At 32.7% G+C, this 17190-nt stretch overlaps 1 long non-coding RNA gene and 1 pseudogene across 1 annotated transcript in view; one reads left to right on the top strand and one right to left on the bottom strand.

Annotated features, from left to right (window-relative positions):
- The window catches only part of LOC145288083 (uncharacterized), a 531533-nt gene that overhangs the window by 212181 nt on the left and 302162 nt on the right, over positions 1-17190 (top strand). The gene's annotated exons all lie outside the window — the stretch shown is intronic.
- Positions 2706-2822, bottom strand: LOC145288511 (5S ribosomal RNA; annotated as a pseudogene).

The raw sequence follows: 17190 nt of genomic DNA, 5'->3' as shown, positions 1-17190 counted from the left end.
GAGTTTGGTAGAGTTCTCAAAAGTCTAACCCTTGAACTTTGACGCCTTAGCAGCGAAATTTCTAGCCGAAACCCGATCATATCGATTTTCTCAAATCTCAGTACTTTGTATATCAAATTTCGAGTCTGTAGACTAAAAATTGACAGTTATTTCGTAGGGAAATGTACACAGACAGACACACAGACACCTCACTTTTATAGATATACTAGCATTCCAGCCCGGCGTTGCCCGGGTGTTTGGATGTGTTTGTTGAGCAAAAAAATAAATAAATAAATAAACAAGTGGTAGTAGGAAGGCAGGCTCGAACCCGTACTGCTAAGGAGGAAAAGAACGGGGGAAAACTGTTCGTCTATGCTGTTACGACCACCGCCAAATCGGAAGTGACATCTTTTTAAATTTAGGCTAGACAATCAAAAGAAGAGGATGACTTTAAAAAATATCGACGAAAAATGCGACCCCCCCCTGTTGAAAAGTGTCCAGGTAAAAGTGAAAATATTAATGTTTTTATTCAATTTATCGATATTTGTCGTCTGAATAGTGGAATTAAAAACGAAACTGATCTTGAGAAAATCCGTCGTCCCTGTCGAAAGTGTTGGGCAGACATGCAAACATACATACATACATATATATATTGGTAACTAAAAATTTTCGACCAAAACGGATGAAAAAGCTTGCCCTTCCTCTGAATACCTTTTATGTAAAATTCCAAATGTTTCGACCAGAAATTGTCTGAGTAATTTGGTAGAGACCGTAGAGGTCAAATTTTTAAAACTCCTATTACGACCCCTTACAATTTATTGTTTTTGGCTAAAATCAAGTTATTAAGTTAGATTCATGTCCAAGGAACCTATATCTAAAATTTCAAGTGTTTAGAACTAAATTGTTGGAGTAGTTTGGTAGAGTTCTATAAGGTCAAATCATTGAACTTTGACGCCTTAACAGACAAATTTCTGATCACATCGATGTTCTTAAATCTCAGTACCATGTATATCAAATTTTGAGTCTGTAGACTTTAAATTGACAGAGTTATTGCGTAGGGAAATGTACACAGACAGACACACACAGACACTTTCACTTTGATAGATAGACTGATAAAACAAAAAAATATACGTATACATAAATATATATGAAAGTTTTTTTGTTTACTGTAAAGATTTTACGCAAATATTATGCAAATATAAATCATGTAGAATATATGCATGAATATAATTACACGTAATAGTGAACTCTAGATGATTATCCCATAAGAAAACCGAAAAAAACTAGCAGGGAATTAATTAAAATGAATGTTTAAAAGAATATGCAAATTAGCTAGATCGTTTGCTAGTGAACGCATTTCCACAATCTATATATAAGAAAATAATATTTTCTTTTTAAATAAATAGAAAAGAGGGTTTTTAATATGGATATCAATACACACAAAAGAAAAACAAGTTTATCGGAGTATATATATATACACAACATGGATTACTGTTAATCTATCTATATATAAAAGTGAACGTGTGTGTTTCTGTGAACATTCCCCTACGCTATAACACTGTCCATTTTTAGTCTACAGACTCGGAATTTGATATACGGGGTACTGAGATTTGGGAAAATCGATCTGATCGGGTTTCAGCCAGAAATTTGGCGATTAAGGAGTCAAAGTTCAACGATTTTACCTTTCAGAACTCTACCAAACTTCCCCGACAATTTTGGGTCTACACACTTTAAATTTTAGATATAGGTTCCTTGGACATCTAACTTAATAACTTGAGTTGAACCCAAAACAATAAATTTTAAGGGGTAATAATAGGAGTCAAAGTTAAAAAAAAATTACCGTTTTTTTTTTTTTTTTTTGCTCAGCATACACATCCAAACACCCGGGCAACGCCGGTCAACCATTGCTAGTATATCTATAAAAGTAAAAGTGTGTGTGTGTTTGTGTGTGTCTGTGTACATTTTCCTACGCCATAACTCTATCAATTTTTAGTCTACGGACTCGAAATTTGATATACAGGGTACTGATATTTGGGAAAATCTATGTGATCGGTTTTTGACCAGAAATTTTAGGGGTCATAATAGGGGTCAAAGTTTTTAAAAAAATGACGGCTTTTTTTTTTTGCTCAACATACACCTCCAAATACCCGGGCAACGCCAGACACCCATGCTAGTATCGGGAACCGGTGTATACACCTGACTGGGCAATACACAATCACCATCAAATAGACTGTGGTAAACAACATCATAGCAAGTACAAAAAATAGATAAAATGTATTGTATTGTTTTTTAAAAACACCCCAGATAAGAACTTTGTTATAAGCCGTAAATTTTAAACTTTAAATAAATGAATATTTGTGTATGTAAAAAAAATAAAAATTCACACGTGGTCGTTCTTTAAACCTGGTGTTTTGAATTTTATTTTCTCCGCGCTTCTAAAAAGTGGATTACTACAAATAATATATATATATATATATATATATATATATATATATATATATATATATATATATATATATATATATATATATATATATATATATATAAGCAGACTCCTTCAGTCTGGGACAGACTATGTATACCCATGGAGGGTTGCTTGCGCGTGAAACTTTTTTGGTAGGAGGTGCGCAATATCCAACCACACCTCTCCTGAGACGATATTGTTAAATACCAATGGCAAGTGAAGTACAGGACGACTGGAAACAAATGCCGAGATAAGCGGAGAGCACATACAGCACCTAGAATTCCCAAATGGTCACCCATCTGGTACTAATCAGGCTCAACGTTGCTTAACTTCGGTGATCTGATGAGAACCGGTGTGTCAACGCGATTATGCCGTGTATATATATATATATATATATATATATATATATATATATATATATATATATATATATATATATATATATATATATATATATATATATATATATATATATATATATATATATATATATATATATATATATATATATATATATATATATATATATATATATATAATGTGCGTCTGTGTGTTCGTGTGGTCTTGCGTGTGCATTTTACTATTCATATGTGTGTGCGTGTCTTTGTGCGTGTGTTCTTCTGATTGCGCACCGGTGTACATTAGTCTGCTTGCTTTTTCTCTTGGCCAACGTGTTTACATTTTTCCAATGAAATTCTCCCTTAACATGAATTTGATATCACTGGCCCCTTCCATCTACCTCGTACCCAACGGTTCTTGCTTCCAGCATTGAAGCATTCATTCGTGAAGCGTTAATCCCACCTGTTTCATACTATTTGGCATCTGTGTCTCTTATTTTTATTTATTTATTTTGCCTCAGGGTACGCAAATTCAATCTCCCACCCTCATCTAGTTCGCCCACCATTGCAACAAAAACAACAGCAAATAAAACATCGTCACGGTCTGCTAACCCCAGATAACACATGACACCCCATCTCGGGAATAGGGACCAGTCTAGCGTATGATAAGTCCCCATGTATTTCACAGGTGTTGTATTCCGCGGGAGAAATTGAAGGAAGGTTACTCTTTTAAGTGGTGTTTTCAGTTTGTAAGCAACGTAAAACCAAAGTGTGTATATGTTTACAGCAATACTCTGATATCAATCGCATGACCTTCAACGTGTTATCTCGATGGATCAAGCAGATTGTTGCATGGATGTTAAACGTTTCTTCTCATTCATTCGTGTGCAAAATATTTAAAACAAAATATAAATATAAAAAATATAAAGAAACCCGACTTATGCTTGTCTAGAAGGGGCTAAATTTATTGCTCGTGGATTTAAAATGAGAACTTTATGCCGAATTGATGGATGAATACTGTTAAATCTATAATTTTTGCATTAAGTATTAATCCTAACTTACATTAAAAATGCATCAAAAGGATACTATAATACTTAGTTCGCATCACATTATCGTAACAAAGGCCGACACGAAAGTTCAACCAGATGATATTAGAAATTTGTAAGAAAAAGTGGAACAGACAGACAAACTACAAGAAGTATAGTATATAAATTTAATGTAAACGTATTTATTACAAATATGTTGGGCACTATATATATATATATATATATATATATATATATATATATATATATATATATATATATATATATATATACTAGCTGGCAGCCCAGGGATGCCCGGTCGTACTATACGCTTAAACATGATATTTTAATTAACGTAGATTGCGTATGTATTATTATAGAAGCAATCCTCTATTGAATATTATATATTACGAGAAATAATGAGACTAGTGGATTACTTGGCAAAATAAATAAATAAATAAAAAATAATAATGATAATATCTTTCATCAAATTCCGTCTGTGTTTGTTTACAATACCACGTCAACTGATATATGGGTTTGACGACTGATGCCCTGGAAAAGTCACTCCTTTTTAAATGCAAAGGAAGAAATGATTTATGGCGATTTTAAATAGCACCACTTCTTTTATCTTTAACGTATGCAAATGAGCGATATCGTTTTTTGTGTAAATTTGAGAGGATATATATATATATATATATATATATATATATATATATATATATACGGGAATTTTTTTGAAATATAGGAAACATTATAATTTATTAATTTAGATTTGTTATGTAGTGTTATGCACTATTTTTCATTCTTAAAGAAGTTGGCACAAAATATAAGAATTATATATATATATATATATATGTATATATATATATATATATATATATATACATTGAATTTGGGCATGCGCAGAAAGAAGGAAAATATGTCGTCAAGTTGAACAGTTTCTATGTTTACTTGCTGATATATATCTGTACGCATATTCAGCTATCCAAACAAAGATTGTCTTTGTTATAAACCATCTTGGTGTATTATTACTATTTCATATTAATTCAAGGGTTATGTTATTAGTAAGAGTTTATTGTTGAAATATTTACAGACTGAGAAGTAGACAGACACACATATACATCTACTAATCAGAAATATAATATAGAATTAATGTCTTTCTGGGCGTTCTTCTTGATGAAGTGTAACTTAGAATTTTATAATCATGCTGAATGTTAATCTTTTACATTTACTAATATAAGTACCTAGAAGAGAGAAGCCACTATAAAAAGCATTTAAAAAACCTTTAATCTCAGTTTTATTCAATAAGTAGTTTTTTTAAGAATTGCACTGCCATCGTTTTAATTGCACACGAAAGAATGAATAATATGTTAACACAAACTTAAATCTTTTTTGTGTAAAATCACACGCTTAGGTTCTATAAAATACATTTTTTGCGTATTTGTTATGTATTTATGTTGAACACAATTAGTGGTTTGATGTTTTCTTTAATATATTATTACCAGTTTTTATTAATGCTTCCATAAAGGGCAGATTTTAGGAGTTCACTAACGGTTGCAATAGGGTTGGAGAAACATTGGTGTGAAGAGAGAATGGTGGAAGTATGGAACGCCTAACTTGTGATGGCATTAACGACTTTAGGGAAAATTATTATTGAGAAGCGAGTCGAGTGAGACCAATAAAGCTTTGACATCGTTAGTTTCTTACATTGCACAGCAAAGACGACTAAAAATAATCGTTTGTATTCATTTAGATTAGGTAGAATTAATAACAGCATTTCAGTTATAGAGGAGTCACTGGTTATTTAGGTTCAAAAGATCCTAAGAAAGAAATCAAGATATGTGTATGTGTGTGTGCGAGAGAGATAGAGAGAGAGAGAGAGAGAGAGAGAGAGGGGAGAGGGGGAGTAAAAGTGAGAGGAAATCATTTAGCGATAATATGTCATATCCAGTTTCGTTCTCTTTCTATCTTAATATGACCCCGAGAAAGTTAGGTACACCTAAATACATTGGCCTTAGAAACCTTACATACAAACCAGCCAATATTTGTACGGACAATAGGATACACGCTTAAGCATAAAAATAATGTAGAAAAGCATTACCTTGTAGCATAAATGAGTATTGCAGATTGTGCATAGTGGAAAAATATTAGACTCTAAAGAGACTAATACACTCGTCAATAAAAACAACACAGCATGCCAGAATAAAAACATCCGATTTCGAATTTGTTATTTAAAACACATTTTATACGTCCACAATATTTGTATTATCTCAAACCTCGAATGAATCGAAATGAAATCGGATGATGTTGTTAATCTTACTTAATATAAACGAATAAAAGATATTATTTTATTATTTCTTTCGTTTTAGTCGTTCATGATGCACAGTGTAGAGAATGATGTTTTCACTTAACTGTTAGTAATTGTCTGTAGTGAAGTCCCGCATGGAGGAGAACATGACCAAAAACTGCATATACTCCATCCCATGCAGTTGCAGAGAGGTTTACAAGGGTGGAACATGCCGCCCCCTCAAAGTAAGGGTGGAAGAACACCGAAAAGTGGTAACTAAAGGGGAGACGGAATAATCGGGTATAGCCAACCATGCCTGGATGGAGAGGGGAGACCATCGCCCCCTATGGGATGAAGTAAAAATAATAAACAGAGAGACCCACTGGAAAGTGAGAAAACTTAAAGAAACAGCTCACATGCTCGGACATAACAACCTACTGAGCAAACCAAGCGTAGAGCTGAATGCAATTTGGACACCTCTAATAGAGAGAGAAAATCTTGAATAACAACATAGGTTTAACATTAACAAAAACCAATTAAGAATTTATCTAGTGACATATGGTCGAGTGGTCTTAGACGTTGTATCAAAGTTTACGGTTTACAATGCTGAGTTCAATCCTGAATGAAGGCAGTGAAAAGTAACATTCAAAACAGAGAATCAGCAACTATGTCCCAGAGCCTAGCTGGAGCCCGAACACGGTACCCCCGTAATAATAATAAAGGGTTGGGTTCGACACTCCTAACAAACGGTTCGATACAAAACACCGGAGGGAAAAACGGCCGAAACGCTGTGACAATAACAACCAAGATGAGGAAGTCAGTCCGACAATCTCAATAAAATCACTTAACTGTTAGTCAAAAATAATAGGCCTGCCTTGAACAGTTATTTACTTAGATATATAAGCACAATGGTAAACTGGGGTCTCCTGGATCTTCTTCGTGTAAATCATTGAGCACTGTGAAAACAGCCGTGCGTTTCTATATAAATAGACATTGCAAATATTATTTCTTCCTCACCAACCTAATGGTAAAAATTGCATATATATATATATATATATATATATATATATATATATGTAGATGCCTGGTTGTAAATATTAAAAAGATTAGAATCATTACATTCCAACAAGTGTCGCTGATAATGCTCAATCAAAGAGAGCAAATACATAATTTCATTTCTTTTAAGAAAATCCAGTCATATTAAGCTACGATGAGTAAACCGTTCCGATCATTATTGATCTCATTAGGCGCGAAACAATTTTGCAAAAAAAGAAAAGGTGAAAATATATTAATTATATATAATGCTCCCTATCTTGGGTTGAGCATATTGGGAAGTGATATACAAATTTCCATTAACATATGAAGCGATGCTCTTTGTGTAAACAAATTGAGCTTAGGTATTTGGACAATGTCAATGTTAATTCACTGGCCGCATAGCAGCAGCCAATTAGAAGCTTCAACTGTCATATGGTCGGTCGGGTTTCGATCCTGGCTTGAGTTAGTTGCTTGTATAGCCGCACTGATTAGCGAAACAGCACTGCATGTTAATGATTATATATATATATATATGCGCAGTGAGATTAAAAATGTTTATGCATCGCTGAATGTGCTATCAAATATGATTCTTATAATAATAGAAATCCAATCGCATTTCAATAGCCTATTTACATTTATTTATATAGTGACCAGGCTGATAATATTACGTACTTGATTCGTTTTCCGGATGTGCACTACTTAAGTACTAAATGAAAATCATGATTACCTCAATTTGACAGACTATGGATACCTACGTTAAGGGCCCCTGCGCGTGAAATCGTCGTGGCAAAAGTTGCGCTATCTACAACCGCATCTCTCTTTAGTTGGCATTGCGAAATATCAGTGACAAGTGGAGGGTCAGGATGACTGGAAACAACTCCGAGATAAACGGAGATCACATACAGCGCCTAGAATTTCCAAATGGTCAATATATTGGTTCAACGTTGCTTAGCTTCAGTTATCTAATGATAACCGATGTGTCAATATTATTATGCCTTACACACACACACACACACACACACACACACACACACACATACACACACACACACACGTATATATGAATGTATATACATATATTAATTCAGTTATTTAGAAACACGTGTTTCGTAGTCAGAGCAGCTAGAAAAGGATTGCTCTATTCTGATCTGGTGGAGGATAATAGTGGCTGCACAAGATCAGGTCTTGATAACCAATGCTTTTTTAAATGATGAGTTTGTCTAAATACTATTAATAAGTGTTTGTTCTCTATACAGAAGTAGCGAGTGCGAGCCACATGGCACTCAGTTCTTAATTCTGCAAAAGCCTTTGATATCATGCGACACAATCAAGCATGTCAACTCTGTAAAAAGCTGAATATCGGGTGTAGGATTAAGTATTGGGAACATGTAGCAGAAAGCACAGTCGGAAATAAGTCATACCCCATCAATTATGACTACCTACCAGACGGAGCTATTAGACTTGATATAATGATATGGAATAAGAGAGAGAAAATGGTTATGCTAATTGAAGGAAACGAACTTAATAATGTTAGCATAAACAGTGTTGAGTGAAAGAAGATAACGAAATTGCAAGCTTTTATGTTTAATATGAAAAGAAACTTGAACAGTAAGATCTTTATTAATTAAGTAATTATATGGGCAATCGGCTCATGAGAAAAATAATTTAAAAACTACTTTGCAAAGTGAAAGAGAAATATCAATATTCTTGGTATTTTCAGGGGTGGTTTCAATAGGGATCTGTCTTTACAATAATCGTCTTCCATTCTTGTAAGGTTATTACGTTAAGTGGCTTCACGCCTTGTTTGAAGGGATTTCCAAAAATCAATTCATCATCATTAATGTGTTGTAATTGTTTGTAAAAATATGAAGGTTTGGTTAAAATTTTGTCTATTACGATGGCATTCAATCTTGCCTTCATACATATATCCCATGTAACAAATATAATAAAATCGAGTTATATAGCAAGTATACATACAAAATGCATATGATAAAGGTTAATACGAAGTCAGAGGAACTGAAATAGTAGATGAATGTCTGGCATCTTATAGAATGCTCCATCCTCATCCAAAAAACATCATAAAGGAACATATATTTACGAAATTTTCGATTCTTATCACCAACGTTTTTCCTTCTTCTTCATATGAACGCACGTGTTAATACGAGTGTACAACACATACACATGATACACTTTAAAAATCAGTCGTATGAATATTTTATAAATCAGCGCCATCTGCTAAAGAAAAAAATGATGTGAAAAATAATTTCTGCTAACACAAAGGCAGATGGACAAGAAATAGACGCACAGTTTCAGAAAGAGTAAAAAGGGAAGCGGGAAGAGATGGTAAAGAGAAGGAAGCAGAGAGAGAGAGACAGAGAGAGAGAGAGAGAGAGAGAGGGGGGAGAATATATTCTGATAGATGAAAAACAAATTGATAAAAATAGAGATGGAATCTTGTTATTGCAAAGCGAATAGGAAATAACATTGACACGTACAGTTAATATATTTATCTATGTCTTAAAGAAAAGATCACGTCTGCGTGCGTTTTAACCTTTATCCTTATATGCATTTCTGCATGCATACTTGCTATATCTCGATTTTATCAGATTTGTATCATGGGATATATGTATCAAGGCAAGATTGATTGGCATCATCATAGACAGAATGTTTACCAAAACTTCATACTTTTACAAGCATTCATACTTTCACAAACCTTCATACTTTTACAAACCTTCATACTTTCACAACCCTTCATATTCTTACAAACCTTCATACTTTTACAAACCTTAATGCTTTTACAAACCTTCATACTTTTACAAACCTTCATACTTTTACAAACATTCATACTTTTACAAACCTTAATGCTTTTACGCACCTTCATACTTTTACAAACTTTCATACATTTACAAACCTTCATACTTTTACAAACATTCATACTTTTACAACCATTCATACTTTTACAAACATTCATACTTTTACAAACATTCATACTATTACAAACCTTCATACTTTTACAAACCTTCATACTTTTACAAACCTTAATGCTTTTACAAACCTTCATACTCTTACAAACCATTATAACACATTAATGACTGAATTGTTTTATGGAAATCTCTTCAAACAAAGCATGAAGCCGCTTGACGTAATAAGATTACGAAAGCGAAAGATCATTACCGCAAGGACAGAAGAAGATGCCTATTGCACCTATTCTTGAAAATACCAAGAATATACTAGGAGGTTTCATAAGTTGGTAGATTTGGAAATAATCCTCTGGAAATGAAATGTGTGTTACACTGTGATATAAAACCACGGAATTATTAGACACCATTAGATCAACGAATTAGACGAGCTGGAACAAAAAGAGCAGAGAATTATGGAGAACAAATGTTATAGCAGTTTTTTTAGAACAGACAAAGACTAGCAACATAAAGTATGTGAAAACAGGTTGCAATAAAGAAGAAAGAGTGGAGCAAAACCCAATTACATATACGTTTCGGCACTTTATCAAAAACCCTCACAGGGGACAGAACTTTACCAGCCCAAATATGACAAGGGTATCACATACATGTTCTGATAGAAGATTTAGAGAAATGTTATCAATTATTTATATCGTCAGATGGAACGATCTCTACGAGAAGCAACAAGTGTAACGGGCCTAATAAATGGATTCCAAGAAAGATTTGATACGAAAGAAAACTCAGCATAAGTTTTAGAGTCGAATTTCCCTCAAGAGTATAGTCGTCGTTGAGAATCTCAGGAAGAACGGGACATTTCTAAGATATGTTTTAACTTGCCTCCCCACGAGGGCAGAGTTAGACACAAGGTCGGTTTTTAATGTAGAGGAAACCAGCTCTCCAAAACGGGGCACTCTTGCTACTAACAAAATAAAAATTAAAAAAAATGTATCAGTCATGAAGGATTTCCCCTTCATTAACAGAGCCTTAAAAAGTGTAGTACAGTATCCGAACAGATACTACACTTCGATCTTGGCCCGAAAACCAGCTGAATCTTAAAACGATTAAACAAACATTTCATACACCAATCAACACGTGAACCCGGATTAACTTCTGTATTGACTGCACATTTCAATTGATCCAAAGGAGATACTACAAAAAACAAAACAAAAAAAACTACTACAACAACAACAACAACAAACAACAACAAAACCACCAACAAAAAAACAACAAAAAAAACAAAACAAGGAAACTGTTAGTTGAATTCAACGGGGACCTGCAATAAAATAAAAATTATTAAAATATACATCTTGCAAATCGTTAAGTAAAAAGCCTGTGCAACTCTCTTCCGATTGCCTGCTTTCCAGCTGGCTATAATCTGATTGTCTTCAAGTCCAACGTAAACAAGTTCTTATTGAACCGCCCCCCCAAGTAATCTAATTTACAAAATTCCTACTACTTATGTTTACTATGCTATAATCCTATTGACTGTATACCCATCAACCCTTATCCTTGAGTGGTCTCCTGGCCTTGATAATTGGTGATTCCTGTGTAAAAAACAAACAAAAAAACCTACATTATTATCATGATAGCAATGGTAGAATATCCTCGGACAGGTAATTCTTTATCTTATGTCTTATCACTAATTTTGTGTGCGTCTAGAGAAACATTTGGAAAAGAAGCATTTGGGAGAGACTATCTTATCAACCCTTGTAATTATGAAGGGATTTTGGTGATCGGGAATAGACTTTTGGATACGTAACTGCCAGAATTCCTATTTATGAGAGTTATTTGTTAAGAAACCCGAAGGCCTTTTAGCTAGGAGCAAAATGCTGTATCTGTTCTGATAAGTAATTTCATCTATATTGTCTTTGGCAAATAAAGAAAATGTTCTACTAGACTAAGGAAATTTGTATTTCCGCTCCGATCCAGAGTAACTCTTCTGTTCTTAATGGAGATTAAATTTTCTTTACAGTAAAAACTGAGCACTTGTCATATTTTGTCATCGTCAAAGAGAAAATAAAAGGATACCAACATAGAAATCAGAAAGACAATTGGCATCGTTTTTTTCTAAAGATATAAACTAACTTTCGACTTTAACAAGTCTTAATCAGTTTCTTTTTTTTCTTTTTCTTTATTGACATTGGTGCTTGGTTATATAAGTTTGTTTGTGTGTCTGTGTTCGTGTGTGAAGGAGGGTGTGTCAGTGCGTGTATGTGTGTGTGTCTCTTGTATTGGTTTGTGGAATGTAGGTTCTGTCTTATAGTTTGAGTAAGCTTTGTCTAGAATTCGTGTTTTAGTAAAGGGTTGCGATTCAATTTTGATTTTTAGATTTTCATTCCTTTCTATTGTGATTTTCGTTTTAGTTTTAGTGAGTTGTGATATTCATAATATTTGTAATTTGATAATTACGTTTGTTAATAAAAATGAGCGATATTTATGAATATGCATAGGGTATTTCTTAGTGTTCCTATTTATTTGTCTCCCCACGTGGGCAGGGTTGGACACAGAATTGGTTTTTAGTCTGAGGAAATCCTGTTCCCCCAAAAGAGGGTAATCTGAAAAGGAATAAGAATAAGAATTGTCTCAGTCACGAATGGTTTCTCCTCCACTGACAGATACTACACTATGATTCTAGGTATTTATTAGTGTTGTTGTTTTCATAGTAAAGTAAGGTTGATATTGTTCAATGAGTTACATTAGAGATGGGAAGAATTTTGTGCCTGTGGATGAGGTCGTACGTGTGTGTGTGCGCGCGCGCGTGTGTGTGTGCGCGCGCGTGTGTGTGTCGCTTCTGATCTATATGTGGAGGTGTATACAAAAAGGCCAATAATGATAAGACCAATGAAAAGAAAAACAAATGGAACTTAAAATAGAGTGCTTACGTAAAGATAAAAATTAAAATGGTAAATTTAAAATTGAAATTACTGGCATAACTAGTATAAAATGAAAATTAATGTTAACTTATAATTTGTTTTAGATTAACTTTACATTACAATTACTTTTTAAAGAAATCAAATAGTTAAGTAAAATCAATTATATAATCGTAAATATAAACAGATTATACGGAACTTTGATAAATGGATGAAAATACAGTGTGACATATGAATTTAAACAAGATTTTCGAGATGTACTCAGTAGTTAGAAAACAAATCAATTAAATAAATAATTTAAAGGATAATAATAATCACTTAAGTATAAAAAGCACTCGAAGTATTAGTGTGGTATAATAATTAGTTGAAATATAATTTTTAAATTATATTGCGACTAATTATTATACCAAACTAATACTTCGTAAAAATACGAAAATAGAGCGATTCATAAATTTCATGGCAAACAGAAAAAAAAATAAACAAAAAAAAACAAACTTGGAATAAAGGGGTGTAGGTAGGTTAAGCTGCTTGATCTCTAAAATAGGAATTTGAAATGTTTTTTCTTTCATAAATATTAAATAGTGTATTTGAAAGCATGAAAAAGACCGTTTTGGAATATTTTCGAATGGTCACTAATCAATTAAAAAGATTATGGAAATACACAACATGATGCTCTTATTTTCATCTTTATTGCCTTCATTTTGTAAATATATATATATATATATATATATATATATATATATATATATATAATATAAAGCTTAAAGTCTGTGTGTGTGTCTGGTCACGAATAGGTTCCTATATGGTTGACTATTATAGAAAACTGATCACATATAATGATAGAAGATGTATCGAGACACAGGAATGGGTATGTTTGATCTGGCATAATGATGATTCATTAAAATTGTGGGCTCTGCGTACGCGCATTGTTCACAAAGTATGGAAATTTAAAAAAAAACGTTTACAAGTGTTTTTGATATAAATATACATAATAATACTTTGATAAGTATGTTTCAACTTAAATGGGGATGGTGTAATAAAATTGTAGGGTCTGCGTTCGCGCCTTGCCTTCATAGAATGGAAATATACACAAACTTTAATAAAGACTTTTAGTGTCTATCTGCGTAAATATACGTTGATAATAATGTTTCAGTTTGAAGAAATATGGTATAATAAAATTACGCGGTGTTCGTTCGCGTCTGATCTCCGTAGAATGGAACTATGCCACACAGTTTAACAAGGTTTTTAATATAGACCCACAAAATATTGTGATAATGCTTCAATGTGAATAGTTATGGTATAATAAATTATGCGTTATATGTATTTTATTTTTACTTTCATCATATTTTACTTTGTTTTTTATACCCCCAAATTAGAAGCTATCTCTTTACAAGCTTCCCTTTTCATAAGCTATCATACTTTAATAAATCAGAGTCCATTTTCTGTGGGCTGTTTGTGAACCCAGTCAACGACGGGTACTTTTGCTAGTATATATATATATATATATATATATATATATATATATATATATACGATTGAACAGCTAATGGAAGCAAGGGGCCGAGAGTTGAAGAGAACTTGGTGCTGATTTTCTGTGTTTATTCCCTTTTTCTTCTGGCAATGGTTTTAATTTCAAAGTTTACCAGATTTTTGATTTAAAAAAATGGCGATCACTTAGGACTAATTCCTTTCTAATCTTCACAAGCATCTTTTCCGAACTATTTTCAAACTCCAAAACGAATATATACTTCTTTCGATTTATGATATTTACAAAAGACAATATCACATTTTGAAGGCAACTAGTCCAGTTTGGAATTTTCCTTCTTGTTTGAGGAAACAAACAAATTATATACGAACATTTCTAAAAAAAAATATGTTACAAAAACACTCTATTGAAACGTCATTTTACAAGCATATTTATACATTTTATGACGACCATAACAAAATGCAGTTTAAGAAAGTGCTAAAACAAGCAGATTCTTACTCCTCGCTATATATATATATAATCTGCTAACCACTTTATTTTCACTGACGTAACGAGCTTTTTTATTTGCTTAGGATAATATAAACATTAATACGTTTATTGGACTGCAGCTTACTTTTGCATTTACCTAGAAAACTTCCCCCATTAATTACATCATTATATATATATATATATATATATATATATATATATATATATATATATATATATATATATATATATATAAGTACATAAAAAAGCAATGTATTGCAATTATAAATATACTAAGCAATATGTACTTCAATTTGTTAATGCTAACTTGTAACGAAAAGCGTTAAAAGCAATGCATTATATATATATATATATATATATATATATATATATATATATATATTATGGCAATTTGTTGCTAAAACATCCAAGCATAATCGGTACAATTTATTTTGTCTTAATTGATTATATGATAGGCACAATCACACGCACGCATATGCACACACGCATATATATATATATATATATATATATATATATATATACATATATATATATATACATATGAAATAAAATGGAGGTGGAAGGACCTGGATACTCAACGTTTCGCCCGATTTATGCGGGCTTCTTCAAGAGGGATGGTCATTGACGAGAGAGTCGGAGGATTGGGGCTATATATAATGATGGGGGAGAGCATCGTGTTTTCCTTATGTAAATTAGATGTCATATATACATATTTACATAAGGAAAACACGCTGCTCTCCCCCATCATTATATATAGCCCCAATCCTCCGACTCTCTCGTCAATGACCATCCCTCTTGAAGAAGCCCGCATAAATCGGGCGAAACGTTGAGTATCCAGGTCCTTCCACCTCCATTTTATTTCATATCGTCGGATTTAATCCAGCTCAACAATCATATATACATATATATATATATATACATACATATATATATATATATATATATATATATATATATATATATATATATATATATATATATATATATATATAATAGTGAGAGACAAATAAACGGAAGAGGGATAAGGCTAATAAGAGATATGAACGTGAACATTGAGGTTAATCAACTTTTCTATGAGACTATCTACAATCTTTATTTCTCTTTTTCTATCTCCTTCTGTCCTTCCCTCTCTATACCTGTATTTTAACGTATAGTCGTTATCTTTATGTTTGTTAATTTTCGCATGTAAAACTGCCCACACGTGTATGCAATCGGCATAGCAAATGCACATTCGATTTAACATAATTTTGTAACAGCCGGGATTAGCTCTCTCTCTCTCTCTCTCCTCCCCTCTCTCTCTCTTTCTCTCCCTCTCTCTCTCTCTCTCTCTCTATATATATATATATATATATATATATGTGTGTGTGTGTGTGTGTGGGTGTGCGTTCGTGTGTTTTGTAATGTGTATGTACGCACGTACGTGTGTATATGTACAGATACACAGTCTAAAACAGAAAAATCGATAACCTCCATATCGTGTAAACACAGACTTATTGAAATTGATTTTTTATCATGTAACGCTTGAACGCCCCGAGCCAAATCTATCGAATTGATCTAAAGAACACCAACGCACCGGCTACTTCAATATGTAACGCAGCTGCGGCACGTCAGGATCGAAACATCTCGTACAGGTTAATATACGAAGACGAACGAAAGTGATGGAAAAAGTACAAATAAATACACGCTTTTTATTTGATGTGATTGTAAAGTATTTCGAAAATAAAAATGAATAAATTATCACAAAATATTTATTTGTTTTTCATATTGACTGCCTTCCATATTGACTGAAGTAGTCTCTTTCTTACTCTATGTCTATGTATAAACCGATAAAGTTGAGTTTTTTTTCTCGCTCTGGCATTGGTATTAAAAGCCTTCTTTAAATCACTGGATTCGGCATTAAATAACCTGAAAAGTGTTGATATGCCGTAAAACAAAAACAACGAACCTTCTTTAAAGCGAACTTTTTAAATATATTCAGCTATAGATACGCAATACTACATAAATGTTAACTAATTTTTGTAGTCTTTTTTTGTCCTGGTTGAAGATTTTGCCTATGTTTATAAGCATCTCCAGTCTTGTTTTCTCTTCGTTAATATTTTATAAGCGTCCATATACATGAGATAGTTTAATCTTTATTCTGTATTAGTAAACTTGTATATGGTATCATATTTCCTGGGTGAAGTGGATTCATGACTATAAATATAGTAGTAAATGTAGAGAATCTCCTTTTAATTGCTGAGCAAGGTGTTGTTCCTCG

The sequence above is a fragment of the Euprymna scolopes genome, chromosome 11 (genome assembly GCF_053919585.1).
Source record: "Euprymna scolopes isolate OS-2025 chromosome 11, ASM5391958v1, whole genome shotgun sequence".
Taxonomy (NCBI): domain Eukaryota; kingdom Metazoa; phylum Mollusca; class Cephalopoda; order Sepiida; family Sepiolidae; genus Euprymna; species Euprymna scolopes.
Note: the sequence above shows the minus strand (reverse complement) of the source record. Positions and strands in the feature narration are given on the sequence as shown.